Source organism: Dermacentor variabilis, chromosome 11, assembly GCF_050947875.1.
Source record: "Dermacentor variabilis isolate Ectoservices chromosome 11, ASM5094787v1, whole genome shotgun sequence".
Classification (NCBI taxonomy): Eukaryota; Metazoa; Arthropoda; class Arachnida; order Ixodida; family Ixodidae; genus Dermacentor; species Dermacentor variabilis.
The window spans coordinates 85,620,439-85,644,073 of NC_134578.1; the positions used below are offsets into that span (position 1 = coordinate 85,620,439).

General features: G+C 41.2%; 1 long non-coding RNA gene and 1 pseudogene across 1 annotated transcript; both read left to right on the forward strand.

Moving 5' to 3' along the window:
- The first annotated feature begins 11,809 nt into the window (after positions 1 to 11,809).
- On the forward strand, positions 11,810 to 21,545 carry LOC142564695 (uncharacterized). The gene is made up of 3 exons (XR_012824655.1): positions 11,810 to 11,915; positions 11,978 to 12,039; positions 21,392 to 21,545. It is a non-coding gene; the product is annotated as an uncharacterized LOC142564695 (long non-coding RNA).
- Positions 21,546 to 22,626: 1,081 nt separating this feature from the next.
- Positions 22,627 to 23,477, forward strand: LOC142563359 (casein kinase I pseudogene; annotated as a pseudogene).
- The last annotated feature ends 158 nt before the right edge of the window (positions 23,478 to 23,635 follow it).

Here is a 23,635-nt window from a genome sequence, read left to right on the forward strand (position 1 = left end):
GAGATTTTGCCGCTACAGTTTCATGCTTCTTCAAGTCCGACACCTGTTGACATAGTGCACGTTTCGCGGCTGAAGTCGTACTTCGCTCGCAATTCTTCGTCATCCATGGGCCGAGACGGCACTTCACCACCCAAGGATCCTGTTACGAGAGGAAGAAGAAGATCGCGAGACGCTGGCTGCTGCGTCATGTTGGTGTTCAGCTATCTTAGCTTCTCTGACTCATCTTGTACATATATATTGTAAGCAGACTCTTTCTATACTGTCAACATCCCCGTAACTACATAATAAGGTAGTACACAAGAATTCTGTGGTAAGAGAATACCAATCGTTTATTTACAACAACAAAAAAAGAAAGCCAAGAAAAGGAACCAAGAGCCGAATACAGTAAACCTTCTCTTTAATCTGTCAAATATTAATGCATGCTTAGTTCTCTTCTAAATTGTGATAAAGATCTTGCGTTTTTCATGATTAAAGGAAATGTATACCATATTGATATGGCAGCGAATATGATTATCTGTTCACCACGGTTAGTGAGGATTCTGGGATAAAAAACATTTTTATGTAACGCATATCTGGTGGTACTATGAATCATCAGGTTAGATGGTGAAAATGTGATCGATGGTAGCTCGTTATTCACAAGTCTGTAGAAAAAAATAGCAACGATTTATTTAGTGAGCCAAGAAATGGTAAGGATTTTATTCTCATGTAGTAGGGAAATGACATTAGAAAAGCGTGGACTGCAAATAATTGCCCTTATGGCTCGGTTTTGAACCATTAGAGAGACGCAATATGAGTATTTTAGGTGTTTACTCAACTTGTTATGTGATAAATAACGTGAGAGTAGACGAAAGAGTGGTAAAGTGAGAGTAATGTGGTAAATGTGAAGTAGGGGCGTGTTTTAATTGAGATGCGCTTGCCTAAACTATTTCTTATGTGAAATATATGATTGTGATATCTCAAATTACGTTCAAGTACGATACCAGGAAAAGATGAAAATGAACTTGCAGGAAGGCGGCGACGACCAAACTGATGGGTGCAATGGCTGATATGTTTCGCTGATGTGAAGAGAATACAACAAATTTAGTCTAAGCTGCATTACGTGTAATGTTAACATTACCGCACCTTAGGATATTAACTAAGTCAGCATATAACTTAATACCGAATGATGAGATATCTTTGAGAAAGGTGAATATAGTGGCTTCAACTGCATACAGAATGTATCTAGTGGAAGAAATACAACTAGGTAAATTATTATTACCAACAAAAACAGAAGTAGCCCCAAGATAGAGCCCTGGGGCACACCAATGTTTGTATTCCGCTGTCACAAATAAGCATTGGAGATGGAAACAACTTGAACTCGGTGACATAAGTAGCTTTTTTAGAAGTGAAAGAGCAGGCCCACAAATGCCAATTGCTTCGAGCCTAGATAATAGAATATTATGATTTAGTCTGTAAAATGCTTGCGGTATATCAATAAAGACTGAAGCGGCGAGGAATCCTTCGTCGATTAAGTTTTTTTAGTTGGTCAGTGAGATGAATGAGTGCCAGCTCTGTGGAATATCCTTGACGAAAACCAAAGTGGCATGAAGAGAGGATATTAAATTTAGAAAAGTAAGTCATTAATTATAATCAAAGGTATTATCATGGCTGACATAGAGAGTATCAAATGCACTGTATTTGCGGATGTAAATAATTTTTTCTCCGATTCCTCCACCAGCAGTCCTAAAGTTCCGCATGTGAACATTCGCAGCCTTCGGAAACATTGGAATCAGTTTATGCCCTCACTTCATCATCTCGCCTAACGTTTGATGCTTTTGTTATTACTTGAATCAATATTTCTTCCTAGAGCTTTCCACAGCTTTCATTTCCGGGTTACCAAAGCTTTTCGTACACGCGTCCAACCAGAAAAGGAGGAGGCATCGCAGCTTTTATATGTAACAGACTGGCGGTGTCACAGTTAACTTTTTCCTTTTCCCAAGCTAAAGTGATATTGCTGCGCTTGAGCACACCTGTTTTTTCGGCGATTCTTCTATCCGTTTACCGACCTCCCAGTTTCAATGTGGGGCTTTTCTTATCCGAACTCGATTCCACATTGTCAACCTTATCCCTTGAAGAGGGATAAGGATAAGATCATCTATGATACGTGCGTATCATAGATGATATCAATATTGGCCTTTTGCGTTCTACTGTAGGCTTGGTCGCAGATTACCTCGATACTGTTTCCAAGTGGGGCTTGCGATGCGTCATTCATCAGGCGACTCGTGAGGAATTTTTGGCGGGTAAGCTCGCCGTGTCCTGCATTGCTCACGTTATCGTTCGTTCTCACAATCCAGCCGTAAAATCTGCTCAAGTAGAAATTAGCCTTGCTGATCATTACTTCGTTTGTGGCTCAATGAGTTGTCCAGATACAGTGACAGCATTCACAGATTCTAAAAAACTAATTTCAGTGCTTGTTACGAAAATATTTGATAAGCTGGTGGCTCAATTTGACTGGAAATCTTTTTTGGCTATAGTGTCTCCTGATGAACTATGTGACAAGCTCCTAGAAGTGTTTCAGAACCTAAAAGAAAGTGCCATCCGAACAATACATATCTAACAACGCAATGTGGATAACAAGTGGTTGTCGCCTGACATACTCGCTGCAACAAAAGAAAAAGGCTTACTTTGGGCGCAATGCAACCGTGCCCCAAATTGTGCAGACCTACGAGTCATATTTAAGCAATTCAGAAATGACCTTACTGCCATGATCCGCTCCGCAAAGCGAATACATTTTCGAGACAAATTTAAAGCTGCTAGTTACAGTAGTAAGAAAACATGGTCGTTAATTAACAGCTTTAGAGACGCTAATACGCGAGCTAGTATAACGAATTATTTTCCTTCCAGTTTATTCAGCGGCATACAGAATATTTCGGATCAGTTTAACAACCACTTCTCTCGTTTAATTAGAAACACAAACATAGAGGTAGATTCGTGCACTTTGCGTCGCAGCATTAGTGTATCGGTATATCTGCCTTCAATTTCTCCGGAAGAGCTAAGATCCCTCATTCTCAGTTTAATATGTAAGAAGTCTACTGGAATTGACGGTATTTCCAATAATGACTTGCGCATAACATATGGATATATCCAAGAGGTTTTACTAGCACTACCCAATTGCATAAATTCAAGTAGGGAAATTCCTGTAAACTAAAAACAGCAACAGTTACACCTCTTTATAAAAGCGCTGTGCGTAATAATATTGAAAATTATCGCCCAATTTCAATTCTACCTTCTATTGCTCAAATACAAGACAAACACTTATTGTTAACGATGACAAGCTTTCTGGCCGCCCACAGCCTTTTGTCGCCTAGCCAATGTGGCTTCCAGCCCGGCGAAACACTCAAACCCTACTGGTAGATTTCTCCGATCAGTTGAACATAGCTTTCGATAATAACAAAGTTGCTTGCGCGCTCCTCCTCGATCGTAGCAAGGCTTTCAACGGTGTTCATCATGCTCTGTTGTTAAATAATCTTTTCTTGTTAGGATTTCAGGATGCTTTCTGGTCGTTCTTAGCAAATTTCCTTCAGGGTAGGTGTCATGTCGTCCCAACTGGGCAAGTTCATAGCGCGTTCTCCGTTATTAATGCTGGAGTTCCGCAGGGATCTATGCTCAGCCCGTTATTATTTATTATTTTGTAATGGACCTCTGTAACATGACACCCGTTTCTCTTTATCAATACGCCGATGACACAATGATCGTAACTTCTGCCCAAACCTACCACGATGTGATTGCTTCTTCACAGTCAGCTGCTATAAAAGCTTTGGACTGGATTCAAAATAACCTAATTAATATAAACGTACCTAATACGCAATTAATCTGCTTCCATATTCCTTGGAGGGAGGTAGCCCTTCATTATCCTCCTGTTTTGCATTGTTCAAATCGTTAATCTTGTTCTTGTAGACCATTGCAGTATTCATCTGTTGTAAAGTTCCTTGGTTTATATCTTGACAGCGACCTGTCTTGGAACAGCCACCTTGCTCATGTTTGCAAAAACTTCGCGCCGTATCATTTCTACTCTACAATATAAGGTATTACATGCCCTTGTCGGTAAGGAAAACAGTAACACACGCTTTAGGCTACTGTCTGCTGCGGTATAAAATAACAATATACGGGCACTGTGCTGTTCGCTGGCACAACAGAATAAATGCAATACTACCCACCCTCTTAAAAAACATATCTTAGGATCTGAGCCTGAATGCTGACACAGACCATTTCAATATACTTTCAATGCCAAAATTCAACAATGTTTTAATGCAAATTGTTGCTTTAAAACACTTCTGGTCCAGTGAATTCCTAGTTTCGTACACTGCTTCCCGTTGCATAAAGCCCAGGCACCCCTTTTGGAGGCCACGTTGTTCCACAAGGCACGGTACTAGAGCTCGCGCCCGTTATGCTCCCACCTACTCTGCCCCTTCTATGCAAAAACTAAATACAAGTTAAAGAGAATACTGAGGCGTATCTATTTGTAAAGGCGAATTTGTTCCTTTTGTTTACCATTATTCCTTGTGTTCGGGCATGTTATTATGCAATTCCTTTGCACCATGGCGGTCAGATTGGTGTATGGTTATCTGTTATCTCATGGTCAATTTTTTCACATTGATTGCTGTTTCATTATTCTCAATGAAGATTCTTTTCATGGACACTGTATAAACATTTTATACCTTTTTTCTGGTATGCTATACTCGATTTCGCTGCTTATAAATTAGCCATTAATGCACCGTGTACAGTTTTCCTGCCTACCAGGCTCTTGCAGGGCTATCGCCCCATCTCTGTTCTTCCTTTCTTAGCGCAACTGTTGGAAAGACACGTGCTTGAATCGATTGAGGGGTTCGTTTTAAAACATACCATCTTATCACCTTCCCAGTATGGCTTCATTTCTGGTAGAAGCACGCATGCGCTTTTCGAAGAACTGTCGGATCTTCTATATCAAACATTTGAACTTAACCAGGTAGCCTGTGGCCTTTTTTTAGATATATCAAAGGCTTTCGATTCGGTAAGCCACAGCATTCTATGTGCTAAACTACATAATTACGGTTTTCGGGGGCATTTCCATACATTTATACAAAACTACCTGTTAAATCGGTCCCAGATCGTATGTATTGACGACCAAAAGAGTTCTTTGCGGTTTCTTAACGCAGGGGTTCCGCAGGGTTCCGTTTTGTCTCCGCTTCTTTTTAATTTGTACGTTTGTGACTTGGCACAGGTAACAACTTCATGTACTATGTTCCAGTATGCAGATGATACGTTGCTTGTATCTAAACACATGCAGTACGAAGCAGCTGTCGCTTTACTTCAAAGCGATATAAAAAATGTGATGAACTGGTTTAAAAAAAAACGTATAAAAGTCAGTGCTAAGAAAACTCGATTAGTATGTTTTAGAAATCCGTTAAAGGCTCTTGTAACAAATCAACATGTTTTCCTTCACGGTTCTGATTGCTTAGACTGTGTTTGTGCCCCAGTACAATATGCAGATAGTGTCAAGTACCTTGGAGTATACTTTGAGGCTGACTTATCGTGGAATATTCAAATGGCTCGAATATGTGCGCAATTACGTAATGTTGCGTGTGTCCTTTACCGTATAAGGAGTTATGCACCCACCAAGATTAAAAAAGTGATAGTGCATGCTTTAGGCTACTCACATATAAGGTACGGCATTCCCTGTTTTTTTAATTGCAGCGGATTTTGGAAACATAAAATTTACAACCTATTAAAAAGCATACTAAAAAGTGTTGCGTACAACCAAACCACAGATAACTTATTTCGAGAATTAGAAATGCCTGATTTCGAGTCTCTGTTTCGTTCAACAATTGTGATGCGTTATTTCTGGCGCAATGCTTTCCGAGAACCTGTCCATAAAAGTGTTGCTTTGCGTAGTCATCCCAGATATGTAGTTCCTCGGACAAGAACTCGTTATGGAAAAGGACAAAGAAGGTACTACATCCCCCACCTGTTTAATAACCTTCCCAGTGCTGTACTGGATCAGACAACTTTGTCGGGATTAAAAAAGGCCCTCAAGGCAATGATAGAATAGTTCACACTGGTATAAAGTCTCTTTTGTTGTAGTGTGATCTTTACCAAAATGAATGTCAGACTGTTTCCGCTGTTTTCACATTTTTTTTTCTTTTTTCGTTCTAGATAGGTTGTGACTTTGTTTACATATTGTGGCATGTTTACTCAATTGTAATGGTTGTTGAGTGCTACGTGTTTTCATTTGAACATTAAGTGTTGTTTCCTGGGCATGTTTACCTGAAAAACCTGTGAAACGGTCTTTCTTATTTTTTTTAGTTTGACATTTAGTTTGTCTGTAATAAGGTTCATAATGCATCGCCCTGACTCCCAGGCTTCTGCCATACAAGCCCACAGAAGGCTTCGGCAGACCTAGCAAAATCATATGTACAATTTCATTATTTGTAATAAAGATTATTATTATTATTATTATTATTATTATTATTATTATTATTATTATTATTATTATTATTATTATTATTATTATTATTATTATTATTATTATTATTATTATTATTATTATTATTACTATTATTATTATTATAGAACGTCATTGGTGGAAACTGGATCCGGGCAGCGTAAATGCCTTGTCCGTACTGTTAATCCAAGCTTGATAGCCTTATCGTTTCGTTTGACTGGGCATCCTTAACCAAAGAAGATTCTTTGGCCAAAGTATATGAAAGGTTCTGTATGCAAATGAAAAATTTTGAATTGCGTTGCACACGGCTGATAGCTAAGCCAATAAGAAATGGTCACTGCTGGATGAACACAGAAATTCTTGCTTCCATTTCGTATCGAGACAACTTGTGGAAGCGCTGCGAAAGAAATCCCAGAAACCAAAGACTGCGATTAGAATACAAGTCGGCAAGAAATAGAGTTGTTACTCTTCTGCGTGGCGCCAAACGCCGTTACTTTTTTTATAAATACCAACAGTCTTCACATAATGTAAGCATAACTTGGTCTTTGGTAAATCATCTCAGAGGAGTGAGTTCCAATAACCGTTCTATTTTCGGTGTTTTTCAACAACCTCCCACAGAAGTGCCTGATGCTGTCAACAGGCACTTTGTTAAAGCGTCCCAAAGGGCCGTCTCTCCATACACAAGCACTACGCCGTTAAGGCATTCCGTATCTGCGTCGGCTTTTCTTCCGAGAATTTTGAAGGGTGATTTGGAAGAAATTATTTTCAATTTCCGTCCTAACAAGCCCACTGGATATGATGGAATTTCTTTACACACCATCAGAAGGAATTTCAATGCGCTGTCAGATATTATCCTGCATATAGTGAATGGTCTTTCGGAAGGCGACGAAATTCCAGAATGCTTAAAAACTGCAGTTGTTGTACCACTACACAAGTCAGGGAAAAAAGATAGTATTGAAAACTATCGGCCAATTTCTATATTGCCGGTTATTGCTCAGGTCTTAGAAAAATTTCTTTTCCACACTATGTCTGCTTTTCTTAACAAATTTTCTATCCTGACCAGTCGACAGTTTGTCTTTATTTCAGGTCATGGTACTGTGGCATTGCTTGACAAATTTTCAGAAGAGCTGTTCTCGGCATTTGATTAGAATCTTTTCACATGTGCGCTATTTTTAGATGTAGCGAAAGCGTTTGACACCCTGAATCATCAAATCTTGTTAAGTAAACTGCATTTTTGGGGATTTCGTGGGCCTTTTTACAAAGTTATCGAAAATTACTTCAGCAACACATTTCAGGTGGTCTCTACCGATAATAAGAGAGTATTTAGTTCTAAACTGTCGGTAAAATCTGGAATTCCTCAGGGGTCCATTTTGTCCCCAGTGTTGTTCAATATCCTTGTTAACGACTTCCCATGGCAATTTCGAAATGTTCAGTATTAAAGTATACTGACGACAGTGTATTATTAGCGAAACACTTATAAAACGTCCACTGAACTGTTGCAAAATGATGTGGACAAAGCAATGCTTTGGTTCTCTAATAATGGAATTGTTGTGAATGCCAAAAAGAAACAAAACATGTTTCTTTTCGCTCCCAACTTAAGACTACTGTTATTAACATGCCTCTCTACTTGCATGAGTCAGACTGTGTTCATTGTAAATGTGCGCCTACTCCATACATGGATTGTGTGAAATATCTCAGAATCTATTTCGATAGTAATTTATCGTGGCAACATCACTTATCACTTATTTGTTCTAAACTGAGGTCAGTTGCGCGGCTGTTATTTAATATCAAAAGTTTTGCGCCCATGTCTGTAAAAAAGATTATAGCACAGGTCGGGCCTAGTGGCACAAGTCCTCGTAAACTTAAACAGGCCCGTTTCTTTGTTTTGCTTTTTGGATGAGTGTCAATAAATATTATTATTATTATTATTATTATTATTATTATGATTATTATTATTATTATTATTATTATTGGCCATATTTCATTTAGTTTCTCAATTACTTGCCCAAAGTAGGGTAGAATGCAAATGGGTTTGTAGTTATGTAATAGTGAGCTATTGCCTTTTTTTTAGAACATGGATGATTTTGCCATGCTTAGGTTAAGAAGGAAATAAAATTCATGAGGAAATAAAGCAGTCTTGAATAGTAAATTACCAATACATTACTGTATGTCTCAAATTAAGTATACAATTAATTCAATGTTAACATCGTGGACCTCATCGATTCCAGCGCTTGTCACTTTTATTTTATCTATAACAGCAGTTACTTCTTCTGGCGTTGTAAGAAATAAAAACGATGAATGAAGTAGATTCTTCATGCTGATGATCAGTGTATGAGTAGATAAATTGCTAAGAAAGAAAAACAACTAAAAATGTCAGCTATATCGTCAGGGCGATTGAGATATACTCCATCGATTAAAATTCTTGGTACTTGGTTTAGTGATGGGGCCTGTTTAGGAATGAGTTGACAATCTCCCATGTTTTTGTTATTAGCATCCTGTCAAACTGTCGTAAGTAAGATATATTACGTGAAGAAAATGTGGGTCGTTTTGTGATTTAATTTGGTTTGTATTAGCAGCATCATTTTGAAGCCGACTTGTCCAGAACATTTTTAGTATGTGAAGGTGGGCAAGGTCGTACATTAGAACTGAAGCGTAAGAACAGGCGGTAATGATCAGTGATGTCAATGTGCAAAACGTTTGCCTCAGGTTAATGAAGCTGGCTCGAAAGAGCATGATCAATAAGTATGCCTGTGCCATGAGAGACTACGCGTGCGGGCAGGTCAATTAAACCAACCTATCCCTAGCTATGGAACAAACTAGTATAGTGAATGCAGATGGGTGATGTTTCATCGAGTAAATTCATGTTTATATCACCCATTATAACAACATTTTTATTTTCTAGTGATACAGTGTGTAAAATATGATAAAGATAAGCACAGAATTCATTCAATGACGATGAAGAAGAGCGGTAAATGCAGCCAAATATGAAATTCGTGTTGTCCTCAGCAAAGAAGCAGTTACTGAATTCAATCGAAACAGATTCGCAATTAGTAATGGTTAAAGATAGGTCGTGTCTTCTTCCATAAGCAATATTAGAAGACACATATGTGACCACACTACCGCGACTGCTCGTTAATCTATTGCAGTATTCCCATTTATAGTTAGGGAAGCAAAAAATATTTTGACGTCATCAGATAACAAAGTTTCACTAATGGCAAGTAGTGAAAACAAACTAGTTTGTGATGCCAGGAAATTATCGATTGCGTCGAAGTGCCTACGAAGAATCCTCGCGTAAAAATGAATCATTGAATGATATCCACTCTAAACGGAATTCACTTGATGGGGTTTTAGTAGAGAAGCCATAATTGTTAAGTCAATTCGTTAAACAATCAGCTCTAGCCTATTTTGGCTAGGTCAGATTCGCCTCGAATGCGCAGAACTTTGCTTGTAGTAGTCTTAATAGCCATGATTTGGCAGTTGTCCATCGAAAGGAACATCAAGACCCTCTCTTTCTTCAAAGTCAGAGCTTTGGAAAAGAGAGCCTTGTTAGATGGGCTATTGAGCCAGGGAATGCAATGTTACTGAGACAGAGTTTGACCTTTCGCGCTTTGCTCACAAAATCACCATTCTTAGTTCTGAATCAGAATCGATCAATGATATTTATCTTGTCGTTAGCACTGGTTGGTACGCGATGAACAATGTACAAATAGCTAGGTGATACGGGAACGCTGCGCTTCGAATATGGGAAAGGTTCTTGTTCAGCGCATCGTCACGACACTTTAATCGTGTTTCACCACTTTTTGGGCGTGGTCCTGTTTTCCTAACTCAGTCAATTGCAAGTAATTCTTGACAAAGTTGTGATCAGTAATTTATCAATATGTTTTTTCTTTGTACAATTAGGACTTCGCACCAGTGTCGGCAAATCGTAGAAAATTACCCGTATTTTGGGACACAGCAAGAATATGAAAGAAAAAGGATGATTCAATTTTAGCAATTAAAACGCCGGAAATTTTTAAGCTTACGACAAAAAATCTTGTTGCATGGCTTTTTACGGCACAGAGTACCAATACTGGCAATAATTTTTTTTATTCTAGCCAATTGAATTCAGGTCAATGCAAAGTATCATACATATTTGACGCAAATGCGGTTCGGCATAGTTTCAAAAGTCGAACAAGTTATGAGTGACCAGCTTGTCTCGCGCTTCCTAAAGCTGACTGGAAGTTGAAAGGACAGGCTTTCCTTATGGGTCACGTAAGTGAGCTTGCATTGTAATTTGGGGTGATTATAGAGCAGCTAATTGTAATTGTTAGAATAAACTTCTGGATTCTTTTTTCTCAAATCAATGTCAGATTTTTGTATCAAATAAGGCTACAAGCAAAACACGAGAAAGTTAACTTTCCAGAAGGAATAGAATTTTAAGTGGTCAACAGTGATCAAACAAAGCACCTTGTGAACACATAAAACTTATATCAGGCGTTCCTCGATCGATCACTGACAAAACGTTCGTGTTACAATCTTGTATTGCTGGAAATTCCAGCGCACTTGGCATGTAAGGATTCCTCTGTTACCAGTAAAAGCTGCGGAAATATTGGAGCAAATATTCTCAAATTTGAATGAACACTCGGGCTGTACAATAACTTTATAACCAAACCATTCAATTTATATTTTTTAAACAAGAATTTCTCCCCTTGATGTGATTTGAAATGCATAATTGAGTATACACTGTTCATGAGACTATGGTGGTCTGAAGATTCATGTCAATGTAATGTTCACTTTTTAGCAGCGATGTGCGCAATTTTAGTCGCCGACATTCAATGCATGTGTTTAAAGAGCCAAGGTTAATGCTATACAATACTTATCTCGCTATTTCTATTCCAGATCTGTATGAGGTTTGACGTGCTGTCTCTCCGCATAACATGTTTTTCAAGCATCAGCAAGGCAGAACTGTCGCTTTATTCAGCTACAAAAACATTCTGCATGTGAAATGACTCTGCCGGCGGATACTTTTTCGCTGCGTGTTTCCGTGCGGGCTATCAGCATACCGGGTAATTACCTAGTCAGTTCCATTCCGAACCGTTCATAAAGAGATTGCTCGATATTATCTACGCCTAGATTGCACACTACGGCTATATAGTTTTCATGAAAGGGTGTGGGACATATCTTCATATTGTTTACATTCAGTGCCTAGATAAGAGACAGTACGAGGCATGAAACGGAAAACAAGATTTTTGCTATGCTGGTCCATTTGAAGGCAATCTAATATTTTGAAACATGACAAAACGCGACTGGGTAATTGTGCGTGTAAGAGCGAGAGCAAGAGCTCAAGGTTTTCTATAAAGAGTTCGCACACGATCGCCTGAATGCATACGCTCTGCGTTTACATATTGCGAAGATTTCGCCGACAAAGTCCACTCTTTTCAAGTGAACACGTCCATCTCCTCATCCTGCGAAATTGGTGAGGTTTTAGCTGTGGTGACGTAGTTTTAGTCATGTCTTTAGCCTTTGTAATTGTTACAGGTAGGCTGCAGCGCTCTTCAAAATGAAAGCCTTGACCATCCTCACCCTTTTAGCATTAGCAGGTGAGTTTCCTTGAGCAGAGACACCAATTTTGTGTGCTAAGTTTAACGGTGTAAACTACTGAAGTTCGTAAAACAATATTCTCTTATACGTGTGAGTGCAATCGATATATATAGTCAGCATTTATTTTTTTCTATGTTGCATAGCTGCAAGAAATCTCTAATTAAAGCCCTGCTCCAATTTGCCCAGAAAAATAGGCCATCAAGGGTGATATGCTCAACAGAACTAATGATTCTGGTTTTATCAATGAAACAATGAACATATTTATATTACGCGTAGGAAAACAATCACCTACACAGTTGCATAATTTTACTCAAGTTGAGCGCGTTGCAATTTCGTAGTGTTTTTTAAGAGAAAGAAATGGCATAATTCTTTATTGAGCACCGAACCGTGAGCGGAAAGTTGTGTATTAATATCTGATCACAGAGTAAGATTTTCACCTTCGCTCCGTGAATAATGTGCCAGATCTAGTAATAATATCTTATTGTTACCTTGTTATGGTAAATATCTACGTAAAGGTTGTCCTTATGAAAGTCTTTTGAAAGTGGGTAGCAAGAAGGGTTCACAATTCCTAAAACTCGTTCACGCAAGGCAGCCCTGAAAGGAACCACAGGTCTTGTGGTTCCAGTCTTGTGGAATGCCTGGTCCTTTTGCTTTGGTTGTCCCAAGACCCAGATGGCCGACGTGCGGTTGCAAAGAATGGTAATAGCAAACCAGAAAATAAATCAATTCTTTGTTTTACTACTCCATCATTGGTTTATTCACATCACAGACTATTGTTTTCTATAACGCAGTAAATTCTTCCACATAATGTTTCCTGCACCAAAAAGCACACTGCCATTAGTACCTTCTATATCATCCGAAGTACCTCTGACCATAGCGCTACCTTCTCCAATGATTAGGGTAGCCCTGTAGTTGAAACCCATTGTGAGCGTGAGTCTTTGACCACAGAGTACCCATGGCCTGAATAGACACAACCCTTAACTTGACTTATGAGTTATTCTCCGCAGGCATTGTGGTGTAATTTATTGAACCTCTTTGACATCAAGTTTGGTCACTGGCTATGCGGCACTGTGCATGCGCTGTTCATCAGTGAGCATTCATCACGCCAACGTGGTTCACTGGGTTTATGCCACCACTTGGGTGCCCCTATTCAATGAAGCTCCTTGACGTAAAGTAGGATCACTGGGTATTTGGCGCTCTGCGTGTGCCGGCGGACAGACAAAATTAGGAAATTTTCAGGTGCATTTCGTTAACAGCTAGCGCAAGGCTGGGGTAATTAGTGATCTCCAGGGGAGGCCTTCATCCTCCAGGGGTCATAACAAAAAATTCAGTGCCGTTCCAACCTGCGAATGTGGATCACCACCTGAGCTGTCAACATCGTGTTAAGAAAATTTTTCGTAACGACTGTAGTCCATCCCTGCATATCACTTAGTAACGATGCGAAACGTGGATTTGTGATCATCAAGATATACACTGATCGGCATGCTCGCAACAGCAAACACAATCTTTCTTAGTGTCAAATTGATGCACGTAACTTACTGAGTGGTCGGTTGGACCGAATCGGTGTGGCATCACAAGCGATATGTCTACAACGCGAAACGCCTAAACCACTCCCTTTTTGCTCCCGTCACGTGCATGTTGAAATTGCCGATAACAACCACAGGTTTAGTGTCATCGCAATTATACTCCGCAAAACGGGTAACCATGAACTTTACGTAGCTATGAGCCATTTAATATTTTGCTTGCTTACCGGTGTACAAGCCATAGCTTGCAGGTGTATGAGCCATTGATGATGGCAGTTTTCGACATGTGGTTATCTATGATGTATGGGTGATTCGGTACAATGTAAGCATTGTTCTGTTCGCTTTGATAAGTGTTAGTAACCTCTTGCTTACGGGGGCATTAGCGCGCACAGGGGCATGAGCCATTGATGATGACAGTTTTCGTGTGCAGACACCAAAATTATATTCTACCAAAGCGATACACAGCTCCTGTATAATAGGCTAATGAGGGTGTGAATAATGGGCCGACCATCAATAAAGCTCCTTGATGGCAATTTGGGTGTATGCCACAGGACGAATACTACACCGCATCTGCCGCACTTCTACAGCGAAGCTGCATACGGCCAAAGATTCCGGGTATTTTTTGGTTCCGTCCACAAATGCTATCATCATCAATAGCTGATAACTTGTAAACTCTCATACTCCCGTATGGTACCAAATAAAGTAATGGCTCATAGCCCCTTAAGCAAGAGGATGCGTGATTAGGAAGAAAGGGGTAACCATGAACTTCACGTGCCTATGAGCCATTAAATTTTTGCTTCCTTACCGCTGTACGAGCCACAGCTTGCAAAACTGTCGTCATTATTGGCTCATACTCGCGGCTACTGTGGCTCATACCTCCGAAAGCAACTAGAAAATGCAATGGTTCATAGCCCTGTAAGGTTCGCTGCTATTCACTTGGCGTTGATTAGTTGTGATGATGACATCCCTATTGTCATTGTCAGTGATTTCAATGTGGATGTGTCGTGACCGAAAATGGAGTGGTTTACGCGATTCGGTTTGCAGACGTAGCGCTTGCGATGCAACACCGATCAGACCCGACCAACCATAAAGCGGCGTACGTGCAACGATTTCACATTATCAAAGAATGTGTTTGCAGGTATCTCCAAGCACACCCAAGTGTGATAGTGAGAAGCTCATGAACTCGCACTTTGCCTAGGTTACCCGTGATGACACTACCTTTCTGATTATTGGTAGGGACTTCAATGTGGACAATTCAAAACCAGACGAGAAACGGTTCACTCAGTTCGTGCAACAAAACTTTCGTTTAAGGTTCCCCAATAATACTAGAAGAAAGGGGGTTAACCGAGGGGCCCGAATTTTTTTATCAGTCATATCATAAAAAGCCAACAAACACTGACACCAAGAACAACATAGGGGAAATTACTTGTGCTTAATAAACGAAGTAATGAAACGATGAGTTAATGCAAATTAAAGTGGATGAAAAAGCAACTTGCCGCGGGTGGGAACCGAACCCAAAACCTTCACACACGACTAATAAAAAAATCGGGCCCCTCGGTTAACCCCCTTTCTTCTCGTTGATTACATAACGAGGGTTCCGAATCCAGCAACATTGATGCCTTCAGGTAGCATATGTGGGTTTATTGACCAGTTGCCTTCACCGAAAAAGACCAGGTTCTCGTGACGCCTGCGGCATGAAGGACGTTCCACGTCTGTCGTCAAGGTCTGTGAGTGGCGGCGCTGGCTAACACTCCCAGGGTTTTACTAGGACACATAAATACCCAAGAAAGTGGATGGGGAAACGCCGCCGCGGTAGCTCAATTGGTGGAGCATCGCATGCGAAAAGCGCAGGTTATGGGTTCGGTTCCCACCTGCGGCAAGTTGTTTTTTCATCCACTTTATTTTCCACTAATTTATCGTTTCATTACTTCATTTATTAAGCACAAGTAATTTCCCCTATGTTGTCCTTGGGGTCAGTGCTCGTTGGCTTCCCAATAATACTAGTCACTCAAGTACTCAATAGTCGTGTATAATTTTAACTTTGACAAAGACTCTGTCGAAGATTGTAACCGAACAAACCAGTGGTCACAACGCTATCGTCACTGCCATTACCAAGTGATGAAAATAAATACGTTTACCCTTGCCTAACCCCAAGTGATGTGCTACGGCTTCGTCGGTCATCCACCTTCCCAGACTTGAATCGCTTCTCAATTTTGCATACAAAAAATTCCTGGAAATTTATCCTGTAGAGAACCGAGTCTAACTCACGTTTTATATATTGTGATTTTCCGGCGAAGAAGAAGAAGACAGAACACACAAGAAAAGGAGAGGCAGAGAAAGAGAAAGAAGCGATCAAGATGGATACCTGTAAATAAATTAGTGTATTTTAACTCGTATTGTATATTTGGCGCAGCCGACCATGTGGCTCGAAGTGACGTTGGCAAGAAGAACAGATGGGCAGACGACCGTGAATACCTGCCAGCTTGATTGCGCAGATCCAGTGCTTCTTCAGGAATCAGCGACTTCATCGGAACTGCTTCGCATCATCATTGAGAAGAGTCAACTGAACGAAGCGGCCCTCACTGAGAAAGGTGTGGTAAGAATCGGTGCTTCTATGTCTGAATTTGAGGTTATGTTTCCGGGACATTCAAGGATAGATTCCAAGAACGAGACTGAGCACACGAATAACACGTTGTTGCAAGCGCTGTTTCAGCAGCAGACCACGCAGTATGAGCAACAGCGACTGATTCTCGAAGCAGTTAGCGACTCACTAAGAGCACAGAAACCACATCAAGAAGAGTTCAAGCCCGATAGCTTCGATGGGGTGTCCAATGCCGCCAACTTGTGGCTCAGATTTTATGAATACGCATGTGCGCAAAACCAGTCGACATCATTGGACGACAAAGTGTGTAACATGCGCCGTGTTTTATTCGGCAATGCCAGAAAATGGTGGGACATGCGAATCGCAAGTCAATGCGGTGATTCATGGCACAAGTGGAAAGATAGTTTTCTTTCTGCTTTTGAGCGAAATCTGGTTGACGGATGGGACGACGCAATAGCTTTCTGACACAGAGAAGGGACAGCCATGGATTATTTTTTCGAGAAGAGGCGTTTACTCCACATTGCCGACCCTAATCTGCCGGACACTACAATCCTTCCACTGATAATTCAAGGCATGACCAACGAATCGCAAAGAGAGGTTTGTGTACACCGTCCAACCTCCACGGATGACTTACTTGCTTGCATTAAGTATGTGTCCAGCGATTTCCTGATTCATGGTCCCCTCAAAAGGCATAGTACTATACCACTGAGCATTGACGCACATGGCGAAACGGTATAATATTTAAATACCGAGTCCTACCAATGTGAAACGATGGAAAATATATACCTTCTCAAGTCAAATCTGTTAAGACGATGGTAAATGGAAAAAGTCTGGACTCCCTGGTTGATACTGGAATATCCGTAAGCCTGGTAGATGGTAAATGGAAAAAGTCTGGACTCCCTGGTTGATACTGGAGCATCCGTAAGCCTGATAAATCAGGATGTTGTCCGACCGATCAAGGTTTATGAAAGAAGAATAGTTAGTGTTCAAAGCAACGATGGAAAAACTAGAAGGTTGCAACACTCGGCAGAAGCAGAAGTTGAATTTGGTGGACTCAACTGAAAGTAGGTGCCCTTGTCATGCAGGGTGTTGACTTCCTTTTTATCTAGACCTGATATGAAGCGATTGAAGATGAATATTTCTTGGAGAGATGACGCGACTATTGACGGATCATTTAGACCTAATTTGTGTGGAATAGAAAATTCACATCGAAGAGTTAAAATGCTGATGAGATGCTGACAATTTTTCCCGAACTTATTTGTGTTGAGACATACCAACTGGCAGCAGATGTCTTCGAGGTACCGTTTAAGCTTCGTGACGTCACAGTAGTGCGTAAAAAGCCGTACAGTCTCTCCCACGAGAAAAAGACCTGGCTAAAGGCCGAACTGCAGCAAATGCTAAATGCCCGTATTATAAGGCCATCAACACCTACTTTAGCGTCACCAATCACCATAGTATCAAAAGACGATGGCTCATTTCGCTTGTGCACAGATTACCGGAAGATAAACGGCCAGACTGATTTATTTCCTTTTCCCATGTCCCGAATAGACGAGATCATCAATGAAATTGTTGGATCAAATTTTTTCTCTCGGATCGACCTCTGTAAAGCATACTGGCAGGTGCCACTACAAGAAGATTACAAGCAGTACACTGCTTCTGTTACACCTCTCGATGGGTACGAGTACAACCGCTTACCATTCCGTTGGAAGAATTCTGGAGCTTGGTTTCAGAAAACGATGAATGGCATTCATAAGTTCTTGAGAAAGTTTTGTGACGTACACGTTGACGGCATCATCATATACTCACGTACAAGAGAAGATTCGAACATGAAAAACACCTTTCGTGCGTGTTAGAAGCCTTCGGCAAGTCAAAGTTAAAGATTAACAAAAACAAGAGTGAATTTTTTCAGACGAATGTTTTCTTTCTAGGAAGAGTTTCTGACGGCAAAACTAAAACAACAAAAGAGGAGTCTCTGCAAAGGATGAAGAAGCTCGTCAAGCGATATGACCTACACTCCGTGTTTTCCTCGGACTCGCTGGTCATTGTCGTGCGTTCATTAGGGATTACGATGCAAGGACACGATGCCTCACCAAGCTAACGCAAAAGGATGTGCCATTTATGTGGAGTGAAGAGTGCGGAAAGCGTACGAGTACCTTGTTGAAGCTATATCGTCGGATCCTGTGCTTGTGCTACCTGACTTGAACAAGCCTTTCGAGCTGTGCACGGACGCTTCACAATATTGTACAGTAGCCGCTCTATATCAACGAGACACAAAGGAACAGCAAGGACGCCAACTCAAGGTGATTGGCTATTATTCTTTTACGTTCTCAAAAGCTCACGAACATTACACGAATACAAAAAACGAGGCTCTGGTTGTTGTGATGGCACTCCGTTATTTCAGAAGCTACATAGAGGGTCGTCATTTCCGGCTTTTCGTTGACAACCGAGCGTTAACCTACCTCTTGGGATTAACCCAGCCTAAGGGCAGGGTGGCGCGTTGCATCAGTGAAATACAACAGTTCACTTTCGATGTAAGCCATCGACCTCGTGATAAGCTTACTGACGCAGAAGCTCTTTCCAGGCTTCACATTACAGAAGTGAGAACATATGATGATGAACACGTTTACAGCTTGTGGGAAGGCACCGAAGACCTGACTTGCAATAATGGCAAATTTTGCATGCCAGGAACTTTGGTGAAAAAGGTTTTGAAGCTGTACCATGACCGTCCAGTCAGGAGGGCATGATGGATTCTAGAAAACTTATTGGAAGATAAAAAGTCGTTTCATCTGCAAAAGTATGAAGGAAGATGTCAAGAACTACGTGCAAACCTGTCAACGTGGCCAAATTAACAAGGCCAAGTATCGTCCAAGCGGGAATCAAATGGTCATCGCTAATCATTCCCAAGTACCATTTGAAGTAATTCATCTGGATTTTGCCGAAATAAAAAAGCGAGGAGAGGAAGTCAGTAAGACTCAAGCATTCCTTGACGCAATAGATGAATGCACACGCATGGCAGCTGCAAAGCCAGGAAAAGAAGACGCCAATTCTGTTTTGACGTTAGTGGAGCGGAATATGTTCATGAACACCAAGGTATTGGTCTCCGACAACGGGCCAGCTTTCCGCAGTAAGAAATTTCAAGAATGGGCCCGTGATAGAGGAATTGCCCCGAGATTTGCCACACCCTACCTTCCAGAAGGAAACGGCCTAGCTGAGAGGCTCATTCAGGACTTCAAAACATTCATCGCAATTTACCATGATTTCCGTGGAGGATGGAAGTGTGCCTTGGAAGCAGCAGTCAGGCACCACAACCATTGTCGTACCATGGGATTAGGATGCACGCCTAACTTTGCTGCATCAGGCGAAGCAACTTGGCTACCGGCAGACTACGACCTTGGAATCGTTGGGAAAGTAGATCTGCAGGAAAGGCGCAAGACAGAATAGGAGCTTGCACGCTACAGATCGACCATGAAGAGACACTTCGATCTGTGACATAGCTCGAAGATGCCTGCAATAGACCCTAGAGATGCAGTTTTAGTCCGGGGGAGTTTAGATGGACCGAAGTCCAGATTTTCTGGGCCCTACACAGAGATAAAGACCACCAAGCAACAAGGAATTTTGAAATCGCTACACTATTTGGGAACGGAAGGAAAAACTGAAATAGCAACAGTGGGAAATCTCATATCCTATCATCCCTGGAGGGATGAAAACCGAAGACCGGGAGGATGTGATGTTCCAGCGAAGAAGAAAAAGACAAGAGACAAGAACAGGAGAGGCAGAGAAAGAGAAAGAAGTGATCAAGATGGATAACTGTAAATAAATGAGTGTATTTTAACTCGTACTTTATATATATAATATATTCTGAGAACCTTGTAAAGATATGTAAAGCAATGCGCGGACATCGCGGCGACGCCATCAAATCACGCGACGTCCTCAGCCGCCTTTATACATATCTAATACATGAAGAGTTTTATCATTTCCATTACTGTGTGTGCTTACATTTTTTCGCTGCTAATAGCAGAACTTCGAGGTAACAATCAGATGGGTTCTGCGGACTTGTGTTCCTCTTCCATATAAAACTTCAAACGTACTCGTACATACGGTTCATGACGGTCTTCCATCGTTTCTTGCAAGTTATCTACAGCTTTCCTGTAGAGGACGCTATCTTCTGGAAACTGTAAATTGCTGATATGAATAACACTGAAAATTTCTAACAACGCTTTCTAAGATCCAAAGGGTTAAATATCTCTAGGCATGTAGCAAATAGCACTGGAGAAATTGTTTTTTGGTTGACCCTTTTCTTGATCGGTAAAAACATTTGGCTTACTGGAGGGCTATGCGAATGACACAGTCAGAAGGAAGTGTCTGGTTCCTTTAATCATGCGACAGGGCTTACGGCTATAACGTAAGTTTCTCTTCAAGACTGTTTTCCTCATCTTATTCTTTTACGTTAAAGAACTGCGCGGATATTTATGTTTATAGAAACATGAATGAAAATGTACGCGTTGAAAAAGAAGAACAATATCACAGTAAACGTTCCGGCTCTGGATCAGGTTATTTCGAGAAAAATTTCACTGATTTCATGAAGGTAAACATCCGGCCAGTGTTCGTACAATTGCGACATATATATATATATATATATATATATATATATATATATATATATATATATATATATATATATATATATATATATATATATATATATATATATATGAGTGTGCGTGTGTATCGTCCTATCAATACATCCGTAGGTACGTAAATACAATGCGTATACATATAAAGATTGTGCGATCCTCAACAAAAATAGCTTTGTGAGGCAAAATTGCCGTGTGTCTTTGTTCTGCATAGTGTTTAACGGCGCTCTTTTTCTTTTGCATATGTACAAAGCTCGTCGTAATATCAGATCATAAAATGGACACGTAAGTTAGTTCTTAATTTATATGCGCCAATTTTCCTTGCCTGACGCGGCAAACCCTAATTATTAAGACGAAGGACATCGCTGTAACAATAAAACGGGTACGCATGGCATGGAAACATCACATTTATTTGATGATCTATTGTTTCGTTCTCATGTGTTTTTAGGGCGTTACAAGAACAATGAAAAGCTGACTAAGTTTGTACCTTTTCTGCCATGAAAGCACTTGAGGGCCAGCATTTTTCACTCGGGGTAGCGAATGGAGGACGAGAAATGGCTATTGTCACTGACACGTTACCATATTTCTGCAGGTTATGCGGCTGCTTCTTGCGACGATTCGACCTGCAATGAATTCTGCAAAGATTGGGGCGCAAGCGGAGGGTTCTGCCCAGGAGGCCAGTCGTGCAGTTGCACCTATCTATGAAATACTGGGCGGGAGATGACGGCAATACAAAGTTTTCGCTCGTGCAACACTGTGCTCTGTATTCTTCTCGTTTGTTATCTAGAACAATACAAAATGTATGGCCCGGATGGACATACAATATAGAAATACCGAAATAGTTTCGATACGTTCGCAACAAATTCATCACAGTGCTTTGCATTAGAGGAAACGAATGTGCTTATTGAGAAGACCAGCCATGAAATTGTTAAGATCGTAGAGTTAGAGAGTCTTTATTGAAGCTTATGTTTAACGACTAGCCATTAATTTGGGCTGGAAAGTGGTAATTTTATATTTGCTCAGCAGGCCCAAAGGTAGGTAAGTAGTGAAAAAATATTTATACATGTGCAGTTCAACTAGGGTTCAGGAAACTTGCGTGCCGTTTACTCTAATTAAAACCACAATAAATTTAGACATTGAGGAAGCACTAAAAGGCCGTGATGAACCTAGTTGACGAGCTTTGACTAATATTCAGCTTCTAAGAAGCACTTGGCAATTTGGAACGTTTTTTTCTTCAGGCCACATGATTTACCAAGCTGTCGTTTGAGGTAGATTTCAGTACGTACTCTTCCTGGGACAACAACCTCTCCATAATAATGAGCTGGAATGCGGAGAGCTTGAAGAAGCGGCCAGGACCGCCTACGAAGAGGATGAGTAATACAGGCTAAATGACTTCGAACCTCTTTCGTAAGAACAGAAGGTACTTCAATATGGTAAAAGCCTATTAGGTCTGTTGCCCACTTTCACGGAATATTTTTCGTTATGATTAGGTTGTCATAGGAGATTGCCGGATCAAATCCTTGCCATGGCAGCCGTATATTCAAGCGGACAAAATTCAAAAGCGCCCCTGTCGCGTGCTTTTGAGGCCCCTAAATATTCTCGGGTCATCGAAACTAATCCACAACCTCCCGCTACCACATGCCTCATAATCATATCGTAGGTTCCCCGACAATAAATCGAATTCAATTTATTTCGGCGCAAATTACGTGGCATTACTGCGTTGTTTTTAGTGCCAAACATGCGCCCTAGTGCCCGCAAGCGTGTTGTCGTGCTTTTATTGCATTTTATTACTTACAGCGCAAATGTTATTGTGTTAGCCCTAAGAGCATGCAGTACGGGCACGGACAGTACAAGTACGGGCTCGGACTGAAATTTAGCAGCGAATCCTTCAGGAATATTTATTTGGGGACAAACGTAACCACGGGGATAGATGTGGAAGGCAAATTCCTGTGCATGACGAAGAAGCACCCACAGCTGCACATCAAGACCAAGTTCTGCTAGATGATGCAGGGAGATGTCGGCATCCACCTTATCCACTGGTGCGGCACCGAGGGTGACTACAACGTCATGGTGATAGAGCTTTTGGGCCCCTTACTCGAGCACCTATTCAACTTCTGCCACGGCAAGTTCTACCACAAGACGGTGCTGCTGGCGAACCAGCTGTTATCGTGCGCTAAGTACACCAATTCCAAGAAGTTAATGCAAAGCGACATCAAGCCCGACAACTTCCTCATGGGGCTGGGCAAGCAGGGTACTTGGTTAAGATCATCAACTTTAGGCTGCGCAAGAAGCACCAGGGCTTGCCGGTGCACAGTCACATCTCCTACCGGGTGAACAAGACCCTGACGGGTAGGCGCGCTACACTTCGGTGAACACACATCTGTGCATCGAACAGAGTCGCCGGAACAACCTGGAGCTGATGTACTTCAACCAGTGCCACCTGCAATGGCAGGATGTGCGGACCGTCCACATGCGGCAGTAGTATGGGTGCATCAGCGAGAAAAAGAGGTAAACGCCCATCGAGGAACTCGGTCGCAGCTTTCCCTCGGATTTTTCTACCTACCTGAACTACTGCCGGTCTAAGTGCTTTGACGAGAAACCCAAATACTCGTACTTGCAGCATTCTTCGTTACAGTTACAATATATGTATGTTTGTATCTAACCGTTCTCCCACCTATGAGGGTCCCCGGGTAGTTCCTGGTTGATGGGGCAGGACATCGGTTTGCTGTGCTGAGGTAACGTTGCTCGAAACAAACCATCGGACAAATTTGGGTCACTCCGTATGTGGCAATGTGAACATGTGTGACGCATTTCAACGAACTTCTTTCGCGCCAAC